Genomic DNA, 23,340 nt, shown 5'->3' on the forward strand with positions numbered 1-23,340 from the left:
CAGGTGTATAAAAGAAATTTGTAACTATTCCAAATATGCCACAGAACGTATGAGACCAGGTGATGCTGACACTGCTGATTTAGGATCACACTTTGAAGAACGCAAATCTAGGGCACTTCTTTCTCTAAGTGTATGAGGTTTGAAACCATTTCCCAGGTGATTCTGATACACCTCTCAACACACACACACACCATCCACAATTACAGATCTACAACACCCTTTTCCTAGTAAAAATCCATCTTTGAAAGGAATCATATCTTAATAAACTCAATTAAATCTTCAATTCACTAATGCAATATTTATCCAAAATTTTCCTCAAACCTCATCTGTAAACCCAAATAAATTTCTTCTGAAGTTCAAAAGAAATCCAAAATATGCTGCAAAAGTTTTAAGTGATACATTCTCATTCTCGTAGAAGGAATATAATCAAATAGATTTTATAACCTGAATTGAAAAAAAATAAAATTGAACTAACAATATATTCTCTTATAGTGTGTCTGTAACTAGTTAGATCTCAAGTTTACCAAAGATGAAATGTTTTATACACACTTCCAAGTACAATTCTCTTTATAGACTTTAAGCCAAAATCTTGGCTCCTGGAAGTATATGTAATTGTGTTGATTAGTTTTATGGGTTTCTTGATTATGAGGAAACTGGATAGAGAATGGACCTAATATGAATGGATTTGAAGTTCAATGACTGTGAAGAATTCAGTCATTTCCTGTTCCACACCTTGGCAACTTAATAGGTTGCTGGCACATACTAAGAATTAAGAAACTGTCCTATTCAAAAAGCAATTACAGAGGCTTGCACTAACAAGATAAACCTAGGCTTGTTACTTTGTGATGAAGTAAGTAGTAGAAATGTCCCAAAGACGCACAGAATCTCTCATTAAGACTATTTGTAGAACATCTATTTATTTAATTATATCTTTACATGAAATCGGCCCTACGAAAAACTTCATAGAAACTGTGATTTTCACTAGGAACAAATAAACACGTTGGCAAACTCTAACCAATTTATGTTTTCATAACATATAAACATATTTATCTTAGTCACACCATGATTCCTTCTAAACCATTCCTTCTTCTTTTTAGCAGAGAAGAATCTTAGAGGTTGGTGATTTAGCTTTCTTTTTAAATGAATGAATGAGATTAAATGGAAGCAAAGTGATAGCCACAGTTCATAAATAGCATTTATTAAACATATTAAATTGTTTAAAAGGAGTATTAGGCCTTTCCATTCTAGCTTTAAAGGGGGAAATGTTGGGGTGCCTGGGTGGCTCAGTGGTTGAGCGTCTGGCTTTGGTTCAGGTTGCGATCTTAGGGTCCTGGGATCGAGTCCCGCATTAGGCTCTCTGCATGGAGCCTGCTTCTCCCTCTGCTTGTGTCTCTGCCTCTCTCTGTGTGTCTCTCATGAATAAGTAAATAAAATCTTTAAAAAAGTGTGTGTGGGGGGGGAGTATTTTTGTTACTTGGAGTACAAAAAATATCAGAAGAGTATTATTATCACAGTATTTATACCATACATTTAAGGAACCATTATCATGACAATTATGATACCTGGGAGATTACAGGAAAATGCCTTATTTCATCATTTTCTGGCTAGTCTTCCAGTATCAAAAACTACAACAGATCAGGCTGGCATACGGACCTACAATTAAATCATTTCAATAAGAAACCTTACATTTATAAGAACGTATTTTAAAATAGGCATTATCTGCAAACAAACAGTAGAATTAGTCAAGCAGCCAATGAGTACATATATCCATACCCATGAAAAGTAAAAATCCCTCCTATCTAGATCCTCATTTCCCATTTCAAAAGGCAACCATAGGTAGAATTTTTATCTTCTAAGATATTTTCTAATTATATACTAATACATATGCCTTTTAATACAAATGACAATCTTCTATGAACCTTTCTGTATTTTGTTTCTTCATTTGCTAAAATGTATGGATGTTGACTACAATTCATATAACATTACTCTTTTGAACGGCTGTACCAGTTTATTTAACTGGCCTATTTTTTTTAAAGCTTTTATTTAAATTCCAGTTAGTTAACATCCACTATCACATTAGTTTCAGGTATACAATATATTGATTGAACGCTTCCATACAACACCCTGTGCTCATCACAGATGCACTCCTTAATCCCCATCACCTTTTTCATCCCCCCATTCAACTGTCAGTTTTAATTGGCCTATTAATGATGAAAATTTAAACTGTTTCCTAATACATGCAATTAAAAACATACCAAAATAGACTTATATATACTTAAACATATTTTGTGTACCTCCGTATTAAATTGCTGGGGGGAGAATTGCTGTTTTAAGCTTTTGTGCATTTGTATTCTGACATAATTATCAAACTACTCCAAAGAATTTGAATAGATTCATGTGAGACAAAAATGTCTTAGATTACTAATATGTTTATCAACATTTTTGTAACTAACAATCTGAAAGGTACATTTTTATGTTCCATATCTAATTAGGAAGTTGAGTTTTTATTATGTTTAAAATAATTTGTTGGGGCACCTGGGTGGCTCAGTACATTAAGCGGCTGCCTTCCACCCAAGTCAGGGTGCCTGGGATTGAGCCCCCAGGTGGGCTCTCTGCCCATCTGCTTGCTCATCAGGGAATCTACTTCTCCCTCTTCCTCTGCTCCGCCCCCTTCCTTCCCCCCCACCTGGGCTGAAATTTGCATCTCCATTTCTGTGAACTATCATTTGTCCATTTTTCTGTTTGTCTATTTTTTGATATTTTCTTTTTGTGATTTATACAAATACTATTAGAATTTAAGAATTTCCCCCCAAATTTGCCATTTATTTTTTCTGCATTTTTGCCATACATTCTTTTTTGCTTTTGTAGTCTAATTGTATTTTTTTCTTTCTTTTTTTTTTTTTTTGTATTTTTCTTTTTTAAGCATCGCTCTCTCATTCTGAAGTACTGTAAAGGTTAATTTTAATTTAAGTACAATGCTGCTGAAATACATAAAGAGCATGAACATTCCTGCACTTTTTTGTTTATAAAAGTGTTAACAGGCTGTGAAATCCCTCAGGCAAAAGTTCAGCTAGCTCTAATATTAAGAAAGCAAGTAAAGGAAGGGATTTTCAAAGGAAGAAGCTGAAAGAGGACATTCAAAACCAAAGTAAATGAAGAGAACATGGAAAGCTGTATGAAAGAAAATGTCTTTCTACATTAAATGATAACTAATATACCCAGATAGAAGTTACTCTATATAAATTACTAGTTACACTTTCAAGTTCTTTATTATTTTTCCTATTATAAAAACATCACTTTTTCCTTAAACAGTCATACATTATACAACTAAGAGAACATGAACACACATAATTCAGTCTATGTTTGAAACTATTTACAAAAATGTTGCTGTATACATATTCTATTTATATACATATACATTATATATACTGTGTTTCAACTTGTTTTTTGTGTTCTTATGCTTTGGACACATTTCCACTTTACAACATCTAGAGCTATCAAATGTTTTAAACTTTACATTATTCCCCCCCTTTGGATGTACCATAAATTATGTAACCAAATCCCAATCAATGGTTATGAAACCGTTTCCAAGTTTTCTGTATTACAACAGTACTACTGTGAATATCTTCGACACAGATTTTTATTTGCATGCTTAGGAGAATGACAAATTCCAGTAAGTGAATGAAATTCGAAAAATGTAATAGCTTGATATCACCATAAAAAAGTTTTACCAATACATTTTTACAAAGAGTTTGTTACACTGTATTTCTCTCATCACATTATCAACAATACTGAGTATTATCCGACTTTCAAAATTAGTAAAACATGCAAAAACTCTTACTTTAATTGCGTTTTTCAGATAATTAGCCTGGCTGAGTCTTCTGCTTCTCATTTGCATTTCTCTTGCTTTGAATGGCCTCCTTGTATCCTCAAATTGGATTGCTGATTTTAAAAGTCATTAATAAGAGTTCTAGGCATATTATTATAATTAGCTCTTTTCCTGTTAACCATTCCTCTCTTTGTATGTTTTCTGCATACAAATGTTAGTAGGAGTCCGGTGCTTAAATAGGCTGTAGTTTTTTTGTTTGTTTTTTTTTTAAATTTATTTTTATTTTATTTATTTATGATAGGAACACAGTGAGGGAGAGAGATTGAGAGAGAGACAGAGACACAGGCAGAGGGAGAAGCAGGCTCCATGCACCGGGAGCCCGACGTGGGACTCGATCCCAGGTATCCAGAATCGTGCCCTGGGCTAAAGGCAGGTGCTAAACCACTGCACCACCCAGGGATCCCTAGGCTGTAGTTTTTTGTATCAATTTCAAAAACACTTTACCCACAGGCCATGCTCACAAACTCTTCCAGGTTTTCTTCTTTACTTTTAGGTTTCTTACATTTAGATTTAAATTAATAAGTCATCTAGATCACATTCATGTGCTAAGAGTGAGAGTTCCAGTTTTATTATTAGTTTTCCAAAATAAATACCTGATTATTTAAGCATGATCAATTACATGTAATTTCTTCCCCACTACCTGATTTAAAATGCACGTTTACAAAAAGGCAGCATTCCTTTTATTCTAAAATCTCTCTCTTTAATTTCATTGATTTGCCTGGCCTATTCCGTATTCCACTGTCTTTTAATCACTATAGCTTGATATGCCTATTTATTATGTAGTAAAATATATATACTGTCTTTCTACATAAGCTAAACAAACAGCTGACTTAGATACAAAAAAATTCAGTTAGAAAGCTATTAAATATATATAGTCTCTTAGAGAAATTATATCTTTAGGAAAATGTCATGTATTTTATTGCATTTTTACCTGTACATTCAATGTATTCTCACATCTGTAAGAGGTTAACTTTTTAATAGGTTTTTCAGTTACATGTTATTCCATGCTAAATTGAATGGTTTATTATGTTCCATTTTTTTTTTATGTACAGAACATCCATTGATATATCTATTAGTTATGGTTGGATGCAATTGGACACTATTAAAATTTTTTTCTGATATTTCCAGTTGTTTCCTATAGACATTCAAAACACACAATCACATCATATGTAAAGAAAAAATAATTTTGTGTCTTTTTCCTAAAGAGAAAGTTAATGTGCTCTCTTGCCTAAGGTCACTGGCCCATGGAATTCACAATAACTTCACTGAGTGTCTTGATGAGCTTCCTTGGCTTTCCCAAGTCTAATGGAAACCAGGCTGGTCTTTCAAGATTAACCAAGACAACTGAGTAAAATATTAAATCTATACTCTTTTAAGTAGTTGGGAAATCAACCTTGATGCTTAATATCTTCATCTGTACTTTTTTTGGTAGCTATATTTCAAACATGCAATAAAAAGTTAAAAACTTACCTGAATTGGGACGCCTGGATGGCTCAGGGGTTGAGCGTCTGCCTTCAGCTCAGGGGCGTGATCCTAGAGACCCAGGATCGAGTCCGACGTCGGGCTCCCTGCGTGGGGCCTGCTTCTTTCTATGCCTGTGTCTCTGCCTCTCTCTCTCTCTCTCTCTCTCTGTCTCTCTCATGTATAAATAAATAAAATCTTAGGGAAAAAAAAAAAACTCACCTGAATTGTATATCCTAGGATAAAAAGACGAGAAAATAAATGAAAGAAAAATCTGTCTTGACTCATAAACGTTTTATTTATTTTTTATTTTTTTGAAGATTGTATTTATTTATTCGACAGAGAGAGAGAGAGAAGCAGAGGCACAGGCAGGGGGAGAAGCAGGCTCCATGCAGGGAGCCCGACGCGGGACTCGATCCCAGGACCCCAGGACCCCAGGATCACGCCCGGGGCTGAAGGCAGGCGCTAAAGCACTGAGCCACCCAGGGATCCCCAAACGTTTTACATTTTAAACTTTTACGTATCTAGATATTCATGAGAGAGAGAGAGAGAGGCAGAGACCCAGGCACAGGGAGAAGCAGGCTCCACGCAGGAGCCCGAGCCCGACGCGGGCCTCGATCCCGGGTCTCCAGGTCACGCCCCGGGCTGCAGGCGGCGCTGCCCCGCCGCGCCCCCGGGCTGCCCGAGGGCAGTTACCTCCCCCGGTCGCCCGCGCTCCTATACAGAGGAAAGTCTCCTCTTTCCCCGCCGCCGCCGCCAGATGCGCTGAGAAGTCGGCGCAAACCCTTCCCGCGCGGATCCCGAGCCGACGGCGAGCGCGGCGCCCGCGGAGGCCTGCAAGGCCGGGGCGGGGGGGGGGGGTGGGGGTGGGGGGGGGGCGGGGGGGGGGTGGGGGGTGGGGGGGGGGGGCGGGGGGGGGGGGTGGGGGGGGGGGGGGGGCGGGGGGCCGAGAGCTAGGACCCGGGCTGCGCGACCCAGACCCGCGCGGCGACAGCGGCCCGCGGCGCCCGGAGGCCCCAGGAGGCGCCCGGAGGCCCCGGCGGGGCGGGAGCGGCCGCCGTCCCAGAGCGCCCCCTCCGGCCCGGCCCCCCGCAGCCCCCGCAGCGCAGCCCCGCCTCGCGCCCCGAGGCCCCGCACCCGGACCGCGCCGCGCGCACTCCCAGCCCGGGCCGCCGCCGCCGCCGCCGCCCCCGCGCCCGGCCCCGCTCACCGCAGCCCGCCGTCCGCCGCTCGCCTGCCCGCGACGCCCCGCCCGGGGTCCGAGTCCCGGCGGCGCGGCGAGAGGGGGCGGGGCAGGGGCGGGGCAGGGGCGGGCGGAGGCGGGCCTCCCGCAGGCTCGGCCAATCCGCGCCCGGAGGGGCGGGGCATCGCGGGCCCCGGGGCGTGTCCTGGGCCTCAGGCCCCGCCCCCCACGCCTGGCGCTCGCGGTCCCGGGGGTGGGGCGCGGGGCTGCGGGCCTGGGCGGCGGGAGCCAGGGTGCGGGGGCCGAGGTGCCGCGGCTCTAGCGCGAGGGCAGAGACAGGTGAGGGGTGCACGGGGGAGGCGCCCCGCTGCCGGAGACGCCTGAGCGGGAAGGACCGGGAGAAACCGCCCTTGTGCAGGAGCCCGGTTCAGTTGCCTCTGCGCCCCCCGCCCCCACCCCCCACCCGGCCCTTGGCTTGGAGAACTGGCCTCGGCCGTGCAAGGCCAGCGGGCAACAGGCGCGAGCCCAGGCCCATTGGGTGCCCCCGCCCCGCTGGTCGGTGGAGGCCACTGGGATGCGGGCGGGAGGGAGCCCAGGAGAGCGGGGGTGCCCAGGTCGCTGACCTCAGGACAGGAAAGGTCATTTGCTAATTGCCATTGTTAGGCACCAATGCCTTTTCCAAGCTCCTGGGGGTTCAGGTCTCTGGTGGGCCCTGGGGAGCAGCTCAGTCCCCTGACTGGAGCTCGGGGCGTCTAAAGGCCCCCGACGGTATAAAAAAAAAAAAATCGGACACTGGACCGAAGTAAATTAGGTTAAGCTCTGAAGAGTACGTGGCGGCGCTCCAGCATGGGGGAAGTTTGGACCGGGGAAGGCATATGGGAGTTCTGGAATTTCCCATTTTCCTTTGTATGCAACTTGTTAATATGCATGTGAGAGTAGATTTTTAAAAAAATTCGTCTTGTATTTCTCAGTAATAATTGCACAAGACGTTACAGAAACACAGAAGTAAATTTATATGGAAAGCACAAAACACACCGGTGCCAAAACTACAGCAAAACAGAATACTATTCATTAGCTTTGTTCTAAATTCTTGACAGTGATGAGAAATTGAGCAATGGCCATCCCCAATGGCCACATGAAAAAGTTCAAAAGCAAAACATGTTTTGTGTAAAAACACACTCCTTTGACGGTGGGAGGGGGTAGTGGTAAACAAAATAATTGGAAGTGTGTCTTATGCCCAAAGCAGAAATTTTGAGGGGAATAAAAATGATTCAAACCCATGTCTTTCTGGGACCCTGGGTGGCGCAGCGGTTTGGCGCCTGCCTTTGGCCCAGGGCGTGATCCTGGAGACCCGGGATCGAGTCCCACATCGGGCTCCCGGTGCATGGAGCCTGCTTCTCCCTCTGCCTGTGTCTCTGCCTCTCTCCCTCTCTGTGTGACTATCATAAATAAATAAAAATTAAAAAAAAAAAACCCATGTCTTTCTAAAATTCCTGATCTGATGACATTTCTACTTGAATACTTCAAGGGATAGCAAGTTCATTATTTTTTGTATTGATTCTATTTTAGTTGTCCTGCTTCCCGGCTACACTTTGTATTATTTTTTTACTAGTTGTTCTTACATTACCACAGTCTGCTTAAAGTTAATATTGTACTTCGTCATTTTAATAAGATTAAGAAATTCCCAACAGGACTTTTTGGTTCCTGAATGCTATGGGCCATTGCTCTTTAGGCTTTACATACACACAAATTATAAACTACTTAATAAAATGTTTTCTTTTGATAAAGCAGTTGGTTGTCTTTTACAGATATTGAGAGAAGAAAAAGATAACTTTTATATTTATCCACATACAGATAACTTTTGCTTTTCATTTTTTCTTGTAAAGACTTATCTCACTTTCCTTTAGGCTGGAGAATTTCCTTTGGTATTTCTTGTAGTTCAGAACAGCTACAAACAAATTCTCACACCTTTTTTAATCTAAAAATGTTTTTATCTCATATGCATCTTAATGGTATCTTCACTGAATATAGAATTTTGAGTGACCAGATTTTTTTTCCCTTCTCCTACAGTTTTAACTTCCATTTTTATCAGCTAGGGTTCATATTATTGTTTTGAGCTGAAATTGTTTAGTTTTAGTTTTCTACAGTTTATGATATGTGGTTTTCCTTGCATTTATCCTACTTAGTGTCCTCTGAGTGTCATAGATATGTAGATTGATAATGGTAAACTTTTAACCATTATTTCTTTAAATTACTTTCCTAACCCATTGTTGCTCTTTCCTTTCCCTCTGTGAATTCAATTATGTTAGACCACTTAATGTTGCCTCATAGGTCACCAAGACATTTACTTTTCTTTCCAATTTTTTTTTCTCCTTAAATTGAATAACTTCTATGGATAACTCTTCATAATATTCTGGCCTTATTTCAATCTGCTGTTAAGCCTATTATGGATATTACACTTTTCAGTTCTAGTATTTCTGTTTGGTTCTTTTTCACAGTTTCTGTGTACCTAGTGAGACTGCATACCTGTTCCTTCATTTTGACCATCATTTTTTAAAAATTATTAAACATATTTACAATACCTGTTCACTATTCCAATATGTGATTCACCTTGGGATCTGTTTTTATAAGTTGCTTTTTATTTTTTATTTTTTTTGACAGAGTCACAATTTTCTGTTTCTTGGGATGTATATGAATATTTTATGGTGTATAGGATATTATAGATAATGTAGTACTTTTGATTTTTGTCTTCTTCCTCTGAAAAGAATTAATTATTCTCTGACATGCAATTGAAGGTAAATCATCTTTAACTTCTGGAACATTTGGTTTATACTATATTAAGGCCAGTCTATCAAATGCCTGAAAGTATTACCAAGCTACTCTATGCCCTTAGCAGTACTCATATTCTAAACTCTATTTCCTTGCAGTGAACAGCAACTGAAATCTCTATTCAGTCCTTTTGGCTGCTACTTTCTGCTGGCATCACTGGAGTCTCTCTAGCACATGTAAAGTTTAGCAGTCAGCCAAGGATTTTAGGGCTTTTTATGAGCAGGTATTAATGTTCTTCCCTCTGTGTCACCTTACTCTCTTATATCACTCTCAATGTGGAGCCTGAGATCTCCTCACTGACATCACAAGTCACTAAACCTGAAGCATTCTACTGGTGTTCTAGATGCCCTGCACCTGAAGACTGGAAAATGTTTGCAGGGAAAAGGCTGTATAAACATAGATCTCACTTAGTTATATAATACCCTCTTTTACCGGTCAAATCCCCTACAGTTTTGGTCTGCTTTTGACAGCTCTCCAATGTCTTCAAATAGTTGTTTTTAAATTCTTTCAGGTTTATTATCATTATCAATGGGAGAGTTATCCCTGTACAAGCTAACTTATTATTATTGAAACTTTAACTCTCACAAATTCATAACATTTTCAAGCAGTTTATTGCTAGATAAACCAAACTGTTAGAAAACTCTTTTATTTTTTAAAGATTTTCTCTGTTTATTTGAGAGAGACAGCAGAGAGAGAGAGAGAGAGAGAGAGCATGTGAGAGGAGGGGCAGAGGGAGAGGGTAAAGCCAACTCCCCACTGATTAGGGAGCCTGATGAAGGACTCTATCCCAGGACTCTGGGATCACACACCTGAGCTGAAGGCAGGTGCTTAACCGACTGAGCCACCCAGGCACCCCAGAAAGCTCTTTTTATTAAACAAAATCTATACCAACAAGGCATTCTTTGTTTTTTCTTGATTCTATTTTTTGTTCCAAAAGAGAATATGTTTCTTACTTTAATTCAGTAGCCTTTTAAGTGATTAAGTTGCTGTACACTTTTCCTTAAATATTTTCTTCCTAGGATTGAACAGCTTTCTTTTTGCTATTTCTATTTGTCATGATTGCAGATTCCTTTCATTGAGATTACTTTCCTTAGAGTTATTAATTGTTTTCTAGTAATTGGTCTGATACTTACGTAACACAGTGAAATATCAGTAGAGCTCTATTAGTGAGGTCCGATTACATTAGCTTTATTGGCATATTTTTTTTTTTAAATAGTTCTTTCATTTATTCATGAGAGACACACAGAGAGAGGCAGAGACATAGGCAGAGGGAGAAGCAGGCTCCCTCTGAGGAGTCTGATGCGGGACTTGATTCCAAGACTCTGGATCAGAACTTGAGCCAAAGGTAAATGCTCTAGCCTTGAGATACCCAGGTGCCCCAAAAGCCTCTTAATTTAATTCAATATTTATTGAATACCTAATATGCATGTGATCTGTTATAAATTTCTCAGTTCCTAAAAACTTCATGCCACTTCTGTTTAGGGTTGGCTACTTGCCTTTAACTTAACAAAAGCTATTTGTGCCAGCATGGATATGTATCTTAGATGAAGGGTGTCTTTAATCTCTAAATCAGAAAAGTCCAAGACCTAAACTAGTAATAGTACAAATCATCATCATTATCATCACCATAATCATCATCATAAATAACTTCTTCCTGTTTTTAAAAGTTTGCCAATTGACAAACTATATGTTGTGAAAATCTACCTTTGGTCATCACTGAAACCTAAAAACTAAAAAACATTAGGAAAAATTCAGTTAAAGTATATCTTGTTTCCACCAAATCTCCTCTCGAACATTGTCAAAATGGCCTCCTCAACCAACTTTGTCACAAATTTCACAAAGAGATAGTAATAATAATTATGTGAATGTTTATGCATTAATAGTTGATATAATCTTTTATTTATTCTTAAAAATAAAATTATATAGGTGATGTAAAAAGTAGTTGAAAACCTTCTTTATCCTCTTCACATTTATTTATGGGGGAATCTCAAATACACCTTCCTCTTTTTTTTTTTTTTTTTATTGGTGTTCAATTTACTAACATACAGAATAAACCCAGTGCCCGTCACCCATTCACTCCCACCCCCCGCCCTCCTCCCCTTCTACCACCCCTAGTTCGTTTCCCAGAGTTAGCAGTCTTTACGTTCTGTCTCCCTTTCTGATATTTCCCACACATTTCTTCTCCCTTCCCTTATTTTCCCTTTCACTATTATTTATATTCCCCAAATGAATGAGAACATATAATGTTTGTCCTTCTCCGACTGACTTACTTCACTCAGCATAATACCCTCCAGTTCCATCCACGTTGAAGCAAATGGTGGGTATTTGTCATTTCTAATAGCTGAGTAATATTCCATTATATACATAAACCACATCTTCTTTATCCACTCATCTTTCGATGGACACCGAGGCTCCTTCCACAGTTTGGCTATTGTGGCCATTGCTGCTAGAAACATCGGGGTGCAGGTGTCCCGGCGTTTCATTGCATCTGTATCTTTGGGGTAAATCCCCAACAGTGCAATTGCTGGGTCGTAGGGCAGGTCTATTTTTAACTCTTTGAGGAACCTCCACACAGTTTTCCAGAGTGGCTGCACCAGTTCACATTCCCACCAACAGTGTAAGAGGGTTCCCCTTTCTCCATATCCTCTCCAACATTTGTTGTTTCCTGCCTTGTTAATTTTCCCCATTCTCACTGGTGTGAGGTGGTATCTCATTGTGGTTTTGATTTGTATTTCCCTGATGGCAAGTGATGCAGAGCATTTTCTCATATGCATGTTGGCCATGTCTATGTCTTCCTCTGTGAGATTTCTGTTCATGTCTTTTGCCCATTTCATGATTGGATTGTTTGTTTCTTTGGTGTTGAGTTTAATAAGTTCTTTATAGATCTTGGAAACTAGCCCTTTGTCTGATATGTCATTTGCAAATATCTTCTCCCATTCTGTAGGTTGTCTTTGAGTTTTGTTGACTGTATCCTTTGCTGTGCAAAAGCTTCTTATCTTGATGAAGTCCCAATAGTTCATTTTTGCTTTTGTTTCTTTTGCCTTCGTGGATGTATCTTGCAAGAAGTTACTATGGCCGAGTTCAAAAAGGGTGTTGCCTGTGTTCTTCTCTAGGATTTTGATGGAATCTTGTCTCACATTTAGATCTTTCAGACAACAAAAAGACATTAAAGGCATTCAGATTGGCAAAGAAGAAGTCAAACTCTCCCTCTTCGCCGATGACATGATACTCTACATAGAAAACCCAAAAGTCTCCACCCCAAGATTGCTAGAACTCATACAGCAATTCGGTAGCGTGGCAGGATACAAAATCAATGCCCAGAAGTCAGTGGCATTTCTATACACTAACAATGAGACTGAAGAAAGAGAAATTAAGGAGTCAATCCCATTTACAATTGCACCCAAAAGCATAAGATACCTAGGAATAAACCTCACCAAAGATGTAAAGGATCTATACCCTCAAAACTATAGAACACTTCTGAAAGAAATTGAGGAAGACACAAAGAGATGGAAAAATATTCCATGCTCATGGATTGGCAGAATTAATATTGTGAAAATGTCAATGTTACCCAGGGCAATATACACGTTTAATGCAATCCCTATCAAAATACCATGGACTTTCTTCAGAGAGTTAGAACAAATTATTTTAAGATTTGTGTGGAATCAGAAAAGACCCCGAATAGCCAGGGGAATTTTAAAAAAGAAAACCATATCTGGGGGCATCACAATGCCAGATTTCAGGTTGTACTACAAAGCTGTGGTCATCAAGACAGTGTGGTACTGGCACAAAAACAGACACATAGATCAGTGGAACAGAATAGAGAATCCAGAAGTGGACCCTGAACTTTATGGGCAACTAATATTCGATAAAGGAGGAAAGACTATCCATTGGAAGAAAGACAGTCTCTTCAATAAATGGTGCTGGGAAAATTGGACATCCACATGCAGAAGAATGAAACTAGACCACTCTCTTTCACCATACACAAAGATAAACTCAAAATGGATGAAAGAGCTTTATTGGCATATTAACAGTTTCTAGTATATTTGTGGTGATTAAACCCCAACATTAATTACCCTGGAGTCTGTCTTTTCATTGTATACTAGAGAAATTTTACTTATTAGTATCTGGTAGATGACCTTGTATTTCCTGACCTCAGTTCTTTAGTCCAATTAGGTCTGTATATAAGGAATAAGGGAAATGGAACCCAAAGAATTTTGATGAAAGAGGAAACAAAGATAACAAGAAATGAGAGGAGACTGAAGTTGGGGGTGGAGGGAGATGAGCATGGTGGGAGGAGGGTTCTTCCTAGCAATTAAAGTAATAGCTTGATGGTTTTGCCAGCAAACAATATATGGCAGATTGCCCAGTTCTCAATGATAATCCTCCTTGCTGCTCTCAACATTTTTGGAGTCCAAAGTACCTCATGGCTCCCACAGTGTTCATACATTATAACATTGACCAGGAAAATAAACTTTCCTTCCAACTAATCAGTGCAAGGAGAGTATTTGGACAATGGGAAATATTTCCATTTTATGCAGCATTAGATATGAACAGGATGCCAGCAACAATAGGAGTATTGGACAATGGGAAATATTTCTATTTCATGCAGCATGATGTGACGTGAGCAGGATGCCAGCAACAATATGCTTTGGGGGTAAAGTTTCCCATTGTCAGATTTCTCCTTATGGATGGACTTGACACAAATGTGTTTCAAGCTGACTTCTCTGGCACATTAACCAGGGAAAGTCAGTCAAAACAGAAATCCTTGTAATGAAATGGTTTCTCTCCAGAGCACATGCAATGGAAGGTTTTTTTTGTTTTTGTTTTTGTTTTTTTTCTCTCTTACCTGCTGACTTAGGGCTCATTTAGGGAGGCCTCACCCTGAAACTCATTTAATGGTAATTAAAGAAACATAATCTGGTTAGCCATTTATAGGGGATATCATCAAACTAGCTCTTTAAGGCTATAGATACTGTGTCTACATGAGCAAACTGACTTTTTATTTTAGAAACAGAAACTCCTATTTTGCCTATATAATTTCATCTTCTTCATTCAACCCATTTTGTGGGTTTAAGCTCCTCAGCCTCATGACGAAAATTAGATGTAGCCTATTGAGGTTAATTTGAATCTGTATTCTGTTAACATATCACGTTAGCTTTTTCTTAGGTTTTGTCATATAAATTTGACTCTTTTATGTCCACTTTTTTATGTCTACATTCATATCATTGATACAAATGCTGGAATAAATAATCTGTTAAGTCACTATTAGAGGCTGATCTCAGGATGACAGAAATTCAGTGACAATACTTTCTATAATTATTTTACCAGCTAAAAATCCACTTAGACTATCCTGTTATGTAATCCCCCTATTTTTCATGCCCAAAGCAATTAAAATGAAGATTTCTGCTACATGTATGTCGGAAACAATGTTAATCATGGTACTCTCATGATCTTTCTATAGTGACAAGCAGGAAAGGAAATGTTTCCATTTTATGAGTTTTGATATTTGAGAACAGAAAATTGTTAATGTTGTTCACCACTCCTTTTGCTAAGTGCTCCCATACTATTATTCAAAAAAAGCCCCATAAATTTGCCTAAAATTGACATTGCAGTGTTCTGTGGGTTGAATTGCATCCCTCTAAAAGATTAGTTAGTACCCTAACCCTTGGTACCTGTACATGTGATCTTATTTGGACATAGGGTCTTTACAGATGTAATCAAATTAAGATGAGACCATACTAAATTGGGCTGATCCTAATCCAATGATTAGTGTCTTATAAGAAGAGAGAAATTGAAAACAAAGACAGACGAAGGAGAGTACCATGTGCAATGCAGGCATGGATTGGAATGATGTTTCTCTAAAGCTAAGGAGCACCAAGAATTACTAGCAACCACCAGAAGCTAGGAGAGAGGCATAGAAGTGATTCTTCCTCTGAGTCCACAATAATGAGTCAATCCTGATAACACCTTCTCTTCAGATTTCTAGCCTCCAGAATTGTTACAGAATAGAATTCTGTTATTTGTGGTAATTTTTTAAAAGAACCATGAAAAAATAAAATAGGATGTGTGTGTGTGTATGTGCGTGTGTATTAGCTCTACAAGTCAATATTGCTTTTTTCTCTATGGAAATTGAGAGAGTTTGCCTTTCACTAGTTTTCTGAATCTTCACACATTCTATGATGTTGAAAATATAATTGGAGTGGTTTCAAAGATACATTTTTATGTTATTTTGTGCCCATGGATGTAGTTTATATGATTTTAAAAGCTTAAACTCACTTAAACCATCTGGATCAAATTGTCTTTGATGCATGAAGTGGAAAGTGTATTGAATCTCCAAAAATGTAGCAATGAAGAATGGAAAAGAGTGACTGAGGGTTTGGAAAACACATGGAACCCTAATCAAAATGATTTCAATATCATCTCAAGGAGGCACAAATAGAAATGACTGACCAAGAAGAAAAAGAGAACGTAATTCTTTTGGAAGTAAAATTATACTAAAAAACATGAGGTGATTTTTTGCTAAAAAGATACTTCATATACATGCATACATATGGACATGAATATATACACCATGCATTGATGTATGTACACCCTAGATGTGCTCAGATATGATTTATGAGCATGGAGAAAAAATGGAAGGACAACAAGTTGTTAGAAGCATAGGCTGTCTGGGGTACCTGGATGGCTCAGTGGTTGAGCGTCTGCCTGCGGCTTAGGTCATGATCCCAGGGTCCTGAGATCGAGTTCCGCATCAAGCTCCCATAGGGAGCCTGCTTCTCCCTCTGCCTATGTCTCTGCCTCTCTCTGTGTGTCTCTCATGAATAAATAAATAAAATCTTTTAAAAAACAAAAACATGGGCTAACTAGGATGTGGCATTGGTGGAAAGATGGAAAGAGTGAGAAAACTGTGACTTAGGGAGGACAAAGTAGCTGGCCCAGCAGATAATGGGATTGAGATCTGAACCAAAGTCTATTGAATTTTAAGACAATTGTCATAAGCTTTGATCTAAATGTTATGATATTCACTTCGATGCAGAAAGGGACAATGGAATAATCTTTTTTAAAAAGGTGTGTTCTGCAGATGCTTGGGTGGCTCAGCTGGTTAAGCTTCTGCCTTCTGCTCAGGTCATGACCCCAGGGTCCTGGGATCCAGGCCTGCATAAACTCTCTGCTCAGGAGCGAGTCTGCTCCATCTCCCCCTGCCGCTCCCCACTACTTGTGCTTTCTCTCTTTGCTCTGCTCTCTCTCTCAGGAAAATAAATAAAATCTCTTTTTAAAAAAGGTGTATTCTGTTCTTGAAATTTAATTACATTACATTTTCTTATTTTTCCTTTCACAGAATGTATTAAATAACTTTTCTGTCCATTCACATGGATATATTTAAAACTTACTCTTACTTTTTTATCTAATATTTATTTATTTATTTATTTATTTATTTATTTATTTATTTAAAGATTTTATTTATTTATTCATGAAAGACAGAGAGAGAGAGAGAGAGAAAGAGAGAAAGAGGCAGAGTCACAGGCAGAGGGAGAAGCAGGCTCCATGCAGGGAGTCCGATGTGGGACTCCATCTCAGGTCTCCAGGATCAGGCCCTGGACTGAAGGCGGCGCTAAACCGCTAGCCACCCGGGCTGCCCTAATAATTTTTTTAAATCTTAGGTTCACTTCAGACTGATTCCTATGTATATGTGTGTCTCTATGAAATACATACAAATATTTTAAAGTATACTTTCTTAGATACTTATCAACTAGGCCATGTGATCATATTTATGCATGTTTGCAAAATCCAAAATGCCCAAAGCACTTCAAGAAAAATGTAAGGAACTAGGAAATTTCAGAAGTCAGCATTCCCAAAAGCAAAAAGAATAAAAGGGAATATTTCTTGAAGTCAGGCAAATACTTAACTATACGTGAGTGAGAAGGGTATTTCAAATTCAATTTTTACACATGGCAGTCCCAAATGCCACAATCTGCAGTTATGACATCAAGGTTTTAGACTCAATGAAATGAGTGTTTAATGTTGTGACTAAAGACCTAAGAATTGGCCATTGTCCTTAAACGTAGATAATTGATTAACTTACTAACAAAGCATCTTTTTTTTGTACAGTATTTGTATGCAAAATGAACTATTTACTGATTTAAACATTTTTTGCTGAATCAGAGATACTGACATTTTACAAATACATTCAGAAATGTTAATTCTTAGGGTAAGGCACAGACATTTTTTGAAAAATAAGACTTTTTTTTTTTTTAAAGCAGTTTAAGGTTTATAACAAAATTGAGAGGGAGGGACAGAGATTTCCCATAGTTCCTCCGAGCCCACAGGTGTGTAGGCTCCCCTTTGTCAATGTCACTCACCAGATTGATACATTTCTTTTTACCAAGGATAAATGTACATTGACACATTATAGTCACCCAAATTCATGGTTTCCTTTAGGGTCACTCTTGGTATACCTTCTATTCAGTTTGGACAAACATATATGGACACGTGTCCATCATTATAGAGTATTGTTACTGCTCTAAAGACTCCTCTGTACTCTGCTTATTTGCATCTCCTCTTGCCCCAGACCCTGCCCCAGGCAACCACTGATGTTTCTACTCTCTCCAGAGTTTTGCCTTTTCCAGAATGTTACAGAGTTAAAATCCTGCAGTATGTAGCTTTTTCAGATTAGCTTCTTTCACTTACTAATAGGCATTTAGGATTTCTCCCTGTCTTTTCATGGCCTGACAACTCATTTCTTTTTCTCATTGAATAATTGCATTGTCTGGATGTATCACAGTTTGTCTGCTTACTGAAGGACATCTTGGTTGCTTTCAAGTTTTGGCAATTATGAGTAAAGCTGCTATAAACATCTGGGTGCAGGTTGTTTTACAGGCATAATTTTCCAACTCATTTGTGTAAACATCAAGGAGCCCACCTGATGAGTCCTAAGAGCATGTTTAGTTTTGCAAGAAACCACGGACTGTTTTCCAAAGTGCCTGTACTATTTTCCATTCCCACTAGCAATGTATAAGAGCTTCTGTTGCTCTTCATCATTGTCAAAAATTTTTGTGTCCTGGTGTTTGGCCATTAAAGTAAGTGTGTAGTGGTATCTTAAAAGTGGTATCTTTTTAAATTTGCATTTCTCATGGCATATGACGCACATCTTTTCATGTGCCCATTTGCCATCTGTCTATCTTTTTTTGGTGAGGTACCTATAAAGGTCTTTGGCCCATTTTTTGCTTGTTTTTTTTTTTAAATTATTATTGAATTTTAAGAGTTCTTTGTATATTTTACATAACAGTCCTTTATCAGACTTCTTTTTCAAAGATTTTCTCCCAGTCTGTAGCTTGTTTCCTCATTCTCTTGACATTATCTTTCACAGAGCAGAAGTTTTTCATATAATGAAGCTTGGCTTATCAATGATTTCTTCATGGATTATGTTTTAATCTTGTATCTAAAAAGATATCAACTGGGCAGCCTGGGTGGCTCAGTGGTTCAGTGCTGCCTTCAGCCCAGGGCCTGGTCTTGGAGATCTGGGATCAAGTCCCGCATCGGGCTCCCTGCATGGAGCCTGCTTCTCCCTCTGCCTGTGTCTCTGCCTCTCTCTCTCTGTCTCTGTCTCTCATGAATGAATAAATAAAATCTTAAAAAAAAAAAATATATATATATATAAAAAGACATCAACTCGTTTAGGTTTTTTCCTATGTTTCTTCCTATGTCTAGGAGTTTTGTAGTGTTTTCCATTTACATTTAGGTCTGTGCTTCCTGTTTAGCATAGAACAAATTATCAACATTAGAATTCTAAAAATGATACTATATTCTGCATTTCTTTTATAATTATGGTCAATAGATGTGAATATGTAATGTTTTATACTTGTTACATATTTCAATCAGATGTAGTCTAAAATGTTATCTTTATTACACATAGCAGTGCACATGATACAATTATAAAATATGCCGTAATTCCAACTGAGTCTGCAGGGTGTTTTGCAAGAAGGAAGAATCTAGAACCAGAAAACTAAAAATGTTGCAGAAGATTTGAAGTTGAATTTATATGAGGAATATAAGCCCATATTCATAGATGATTTGCAAAGCTAATAAATTCAGCCTTTAGAGCTCTAATGAAACAAGAGAGTTGGAGCACACATCAAATTGTTATTCTGTTATCATTTCATTCAACAGATATTTTATAAGTATCTATCCCAGAGCCATCTGTTTGGATTCCTTGGGTATCAAGGTAAGGGACAAATGGAATAATGCCTCCACTTAAAGCACCAAACTTAAGAAAAGAAAATTTTTTGAATGTATAGCAAAATAGGAATAACAAAACTGTTTCAGAAACGTGATCTCTGTCTTACATCTAGGAAGGCATGGGTAAAAAAGACTGCATTGGGTACAGTTGATAGAAATTCACCTCGTGACTCTAATAATGCAATAATTACTGCCTACTTCCCAAGTAGCCACCACCTGCTCCCATTATACTTCTGTATTATGAGATGCTATTTACTCTCATTAGCAGTTCCTAGTTTCACATCTCTTCCATATTAATACTTTTCCACCGCTCTACCAAGTTTCAGGGATTAGGTGAACATGCCATATCTACAAATAAAAAGAATAAAAAAACGAAATCCTTGACCTATAAAAGGAAAAAATAAAGAAATTACTGAGATTACTGTTATCTTTCATTTTCAACAATATCTCAATCTCACTACACTTTCTGGTAGAGAAGGTCAAAGGGGAGGGAACTGAGAAGCAATGGGACACAAGATAGCCTAAATAATGTCTGTCCCACAGTATATAATTGTAAAGTGTCTACAGGGCCCATGTTTCAATAAAATTGAAAACCTGCAATACAATTTGAAGGAAGCAAGTCTCATGAAATTAGTACATTGATGTGTTCTTTGGATTGTATCGGAAAGACTTTGGAAGGAGTAGTCCATAATTTTACAGTGGAGGGGAGATAATCCATGCATATTGGGCCTAAGAATCAAGATTTCCTAATGCATGAGAAGTACGTTGAAGAACACCACAAAAGAAGGAACACCATAGCTTCATAAAAGTAGATCCAACAGATCTCATGACTTTCAGTTTAATTTGTATGGAGTATACCTGTCAGATATACCAGAAAATCAAAACAAATTCAGCAGTTTTAGTGGAAAGAACATGCAACTGGGCTGCAGAAAATCTGTACTGATTCTTTCATTAATTTGGAAGAAGTCTGAGCAAAGCCAAGCATAGTGCCTGACACATAACTAGCACTAAATTATTCACAGAACAAAGGAATGAATCCAACTATGGAGGTAAGGAGGAGTACCCATAGCTAAAATGTATGTTTCTTGCTTAGGGAAGGGTTTATGGAATAAGCAACCAAATTATATTCATTTAAACTGTAAGTTATTCAAGCTAAAAAGAGCAGAATCTAAATAGTATCAGTTAAAAATGTTCCTTTCCTGCTTTAAATTTTATTTACTGTCTTGATAATAGTTTTTTTAAAAAAAATTAGAACAAAATTACATTATTATATTTGAAGGGGGGGACACCAAAAAGGCATATGGATATTTACATTTCAGTTTGATCTGTGACAAGCCATTAAATCTTTATTCTTATTTATTATTGACAGAATAATGCCAACCCTCCTATATCAAAAAATCTTTCAGTGATTTAAAGAGATAAGACAGCAGGTCCATTAGCACAGTTTCTTCTGAATCTCCAAGAATTAATACAGTCCTGGCACAGTAGCCAATTAATAAGTACTTGCTGAACATTTCACAATCGAATAGTAATTCAGTGGGACTTTTTAGCAACACTGCTTGCCAGTTGGATTAATTCTGTGTTTTACTTTTTCAGATTACCTGGCCATCATTTCTGAGCTGATAGAATAAATCATGTCTGCCAAATTTACAAAACAATATTTCTTCCCAGTGGGAGAGTACATTAAGACATTCCTTGCTATATACTTTGGGTATGTTCCTCTCCTAGGCTGTTTGGAAATTAAACAATGAAGGGTTTGCAGATAACCCTAAATTTTTTACTCATTGAATGGCACCAAAAGAGAAGTTTCAGCCAATGGAAGAGCAAGACATAGTTAAGAGAGAGGGAAGAGAAAATGTGAACAATTCTGGGGTAGGAACAATTAGGATGCGTGATAACAAAAGCAAAAGGCAGGTATGCTAAAAGAACGTTTTGGTGAAAAGTAAAATTTGGTATGAGCCCACTTGTTGAGTTCTAAAAAAAACCTTGAGAACTTAGTGAACAAATTTTGATTGTTTTATTGTAAGGCTGATTCCAGGGAATTGAAATAGACTGTACAATAACAACTACCAATCAAACAAACGAATACAATGTGCAAAAGCAATACTTCAGGCAGAGAACCACCAACTGATGGAAACCACTCTGACTCCTAGGGAATGTTGGTCAGCCATGAGGATGGCCAGATACACGGCCACAGTGGGCCTCGAAGGAAGTAAGGTAACACATCTCTGTATATGAACATGAGAAAAACAAACACGGTGATTTGTTTTTTTTTTTGTTTGTTTGCATTAAAGAAAAATGTTTGGATTCACAATACTTATGTTACCTTTATGACTAAGCAAATTGCTGGGCATTAAAGGCAGAATCTAAATTATGTGAAGATGCCTTTTACAAACATAAATCTATTATCTCCCTCAGCAATAGATTAAGAAAAACTGGTTACCTTACTTCCTTCGAGGCCCACTGTGACCGTGTATCTGGCCATCCGCATGGCTTACCAACATTCCCCAGGAGTCAGAGTAGTTTCCATCAGTTAGTTGTTCTCTGCCTAAAGTATTGCTTTTGTATATTATATTAGTTTGTTTGATTGGTTAGGTGTTTTTGTATAGTAAGGTAACAAAGCTGAGTGATACAAACATTGCCTCTTCTTAATTTGGATATGGAGAATTAGGTACCAAGTTAAAGAGGAGAAGTTTATAGAAATGAAATTAAATCAAAATTGTGTCCAAACCTGATTGAATCTTCCAGCACATGAAGTGTATATCAAGAATCTAGAGCAAACACCAGAAAAAATATGTCAAAAACTCATCAAAGAATGAGAAAAGTGATAAAAATTTGGCCCAAGGCTTGAAAGGGGGAAAACAGAGGTCTGAAGAAGTTTTTAAGAAAATCTGACAAAATCAATACTTTGAGGGTTGTACTTTTCATGTAAAAAACACGAAATTAATTTCTGGTCCTCTTCTTTTTTTTTCTGGTCCTTTTTTCTATAGAGAAACATGTTTCCTACTTAAAAGGCAGATAGAGATGGTGGAAACATTATTTTCATGAACATCTGCAAAAGTTGATAACACTTAAGAAGTAACTGTCAGAATTTTATCTCAGTGTTGAAAGGCATGAAAGTGAGAATCCTACTAAACCAACATAATAAGATATATTTTGTTTTTAACACTGAAACTGTAGGCCTTCACTTTCTTTTTAAACCTCCAAAGGAATAGCAATTCAGAAATGTGCTATAAATTTCTCTTTGATCCAACTGATCAAAATGTAACATAGCATTAAAATGTATTTTAATGAAATAAGGCACCGATGATGTATTTTTAAATTCTGGCGAAGTACATTATCTAAGAATTGTTTATTGAACAGATACTGGGATGTCTTTCAAGCGTCACACCGTAGATACATTTGGGCCTCAGCAACTGTGCAGAACCATGGTTCTCAAAGCTGGCTGCCCCATAGACTAACCTAGCAAGATTTGTGAAAATACCAGGGTTTGGGCTCTCTACCCACAAAGATTCTGATTAAAGTGAATAGTGTGGAGCCCAGAAACTAAGAGCAACATCTAGCTCTAATATTTTGTGGGAAACAAGTAAACTCTCTCTCCCTCTCTTGCCTCTCTATGCAACATTTTTTTATTGTTGTTCATTTTGTTGTTGTTGTTGTTTTATATTAAGGTCTGTCTTTCTCTGCTTCTAAGTTCATGTGACAGAAAACAGTCCCTGAATCAATCATCTATGATAGAATG

At 38.3% G+C, this 23,340-nt stretch overlaps 1 protein-coding gene across 7 annotated transcripts in view; it reads right to left on the reverse strand.

The window, feature by feature from the left end:
• Positions 1–6,622, reverse strand: part of PLSCR4 (phospholipid scramblase 4) — a 41,400-nt gene extending 34,778 nt beyond the window's left edge. For 2 of the 7 annotated variants that reach the window (XM_038571134.1, XM_038571130.1), the window contains exon 1: positions 6,561–6,622. The gene's annotated coding sequence lies outside the window, so the exon portion shown is untranslated. Of the gene's footprint in view, positions 1–1,562; positions 1,654–3,841; positions 4,083–5,359; positions 5,400–6,560 lie in introns of those variants that run through there. The other 5 variants (XM_038571131.1, XM_038571132.1, XM_038571133.1 and 2 more) reach the window with 5 other exon arrangements.
• Positions 6,623–23,340: the final 16,718 nt, after the last annotated feature.

Source organism: Canis lupus, chromosome 23 (assembly GCF_011100685.1).
Source record: "Canis lupus familiaris isolate Mischka breed German Shepherd chromosome 23, alternate assembly UU_Cfam_GSD_1.0, whole genome shotgun sequence".
In the NCBI taxonomy this organism is placed as follows: domain Eukaryota; kingdom Metazoa; phylum Chordata; class Mammalia; order Carnivora; family Canidae; genus Canis; species Canis lupus.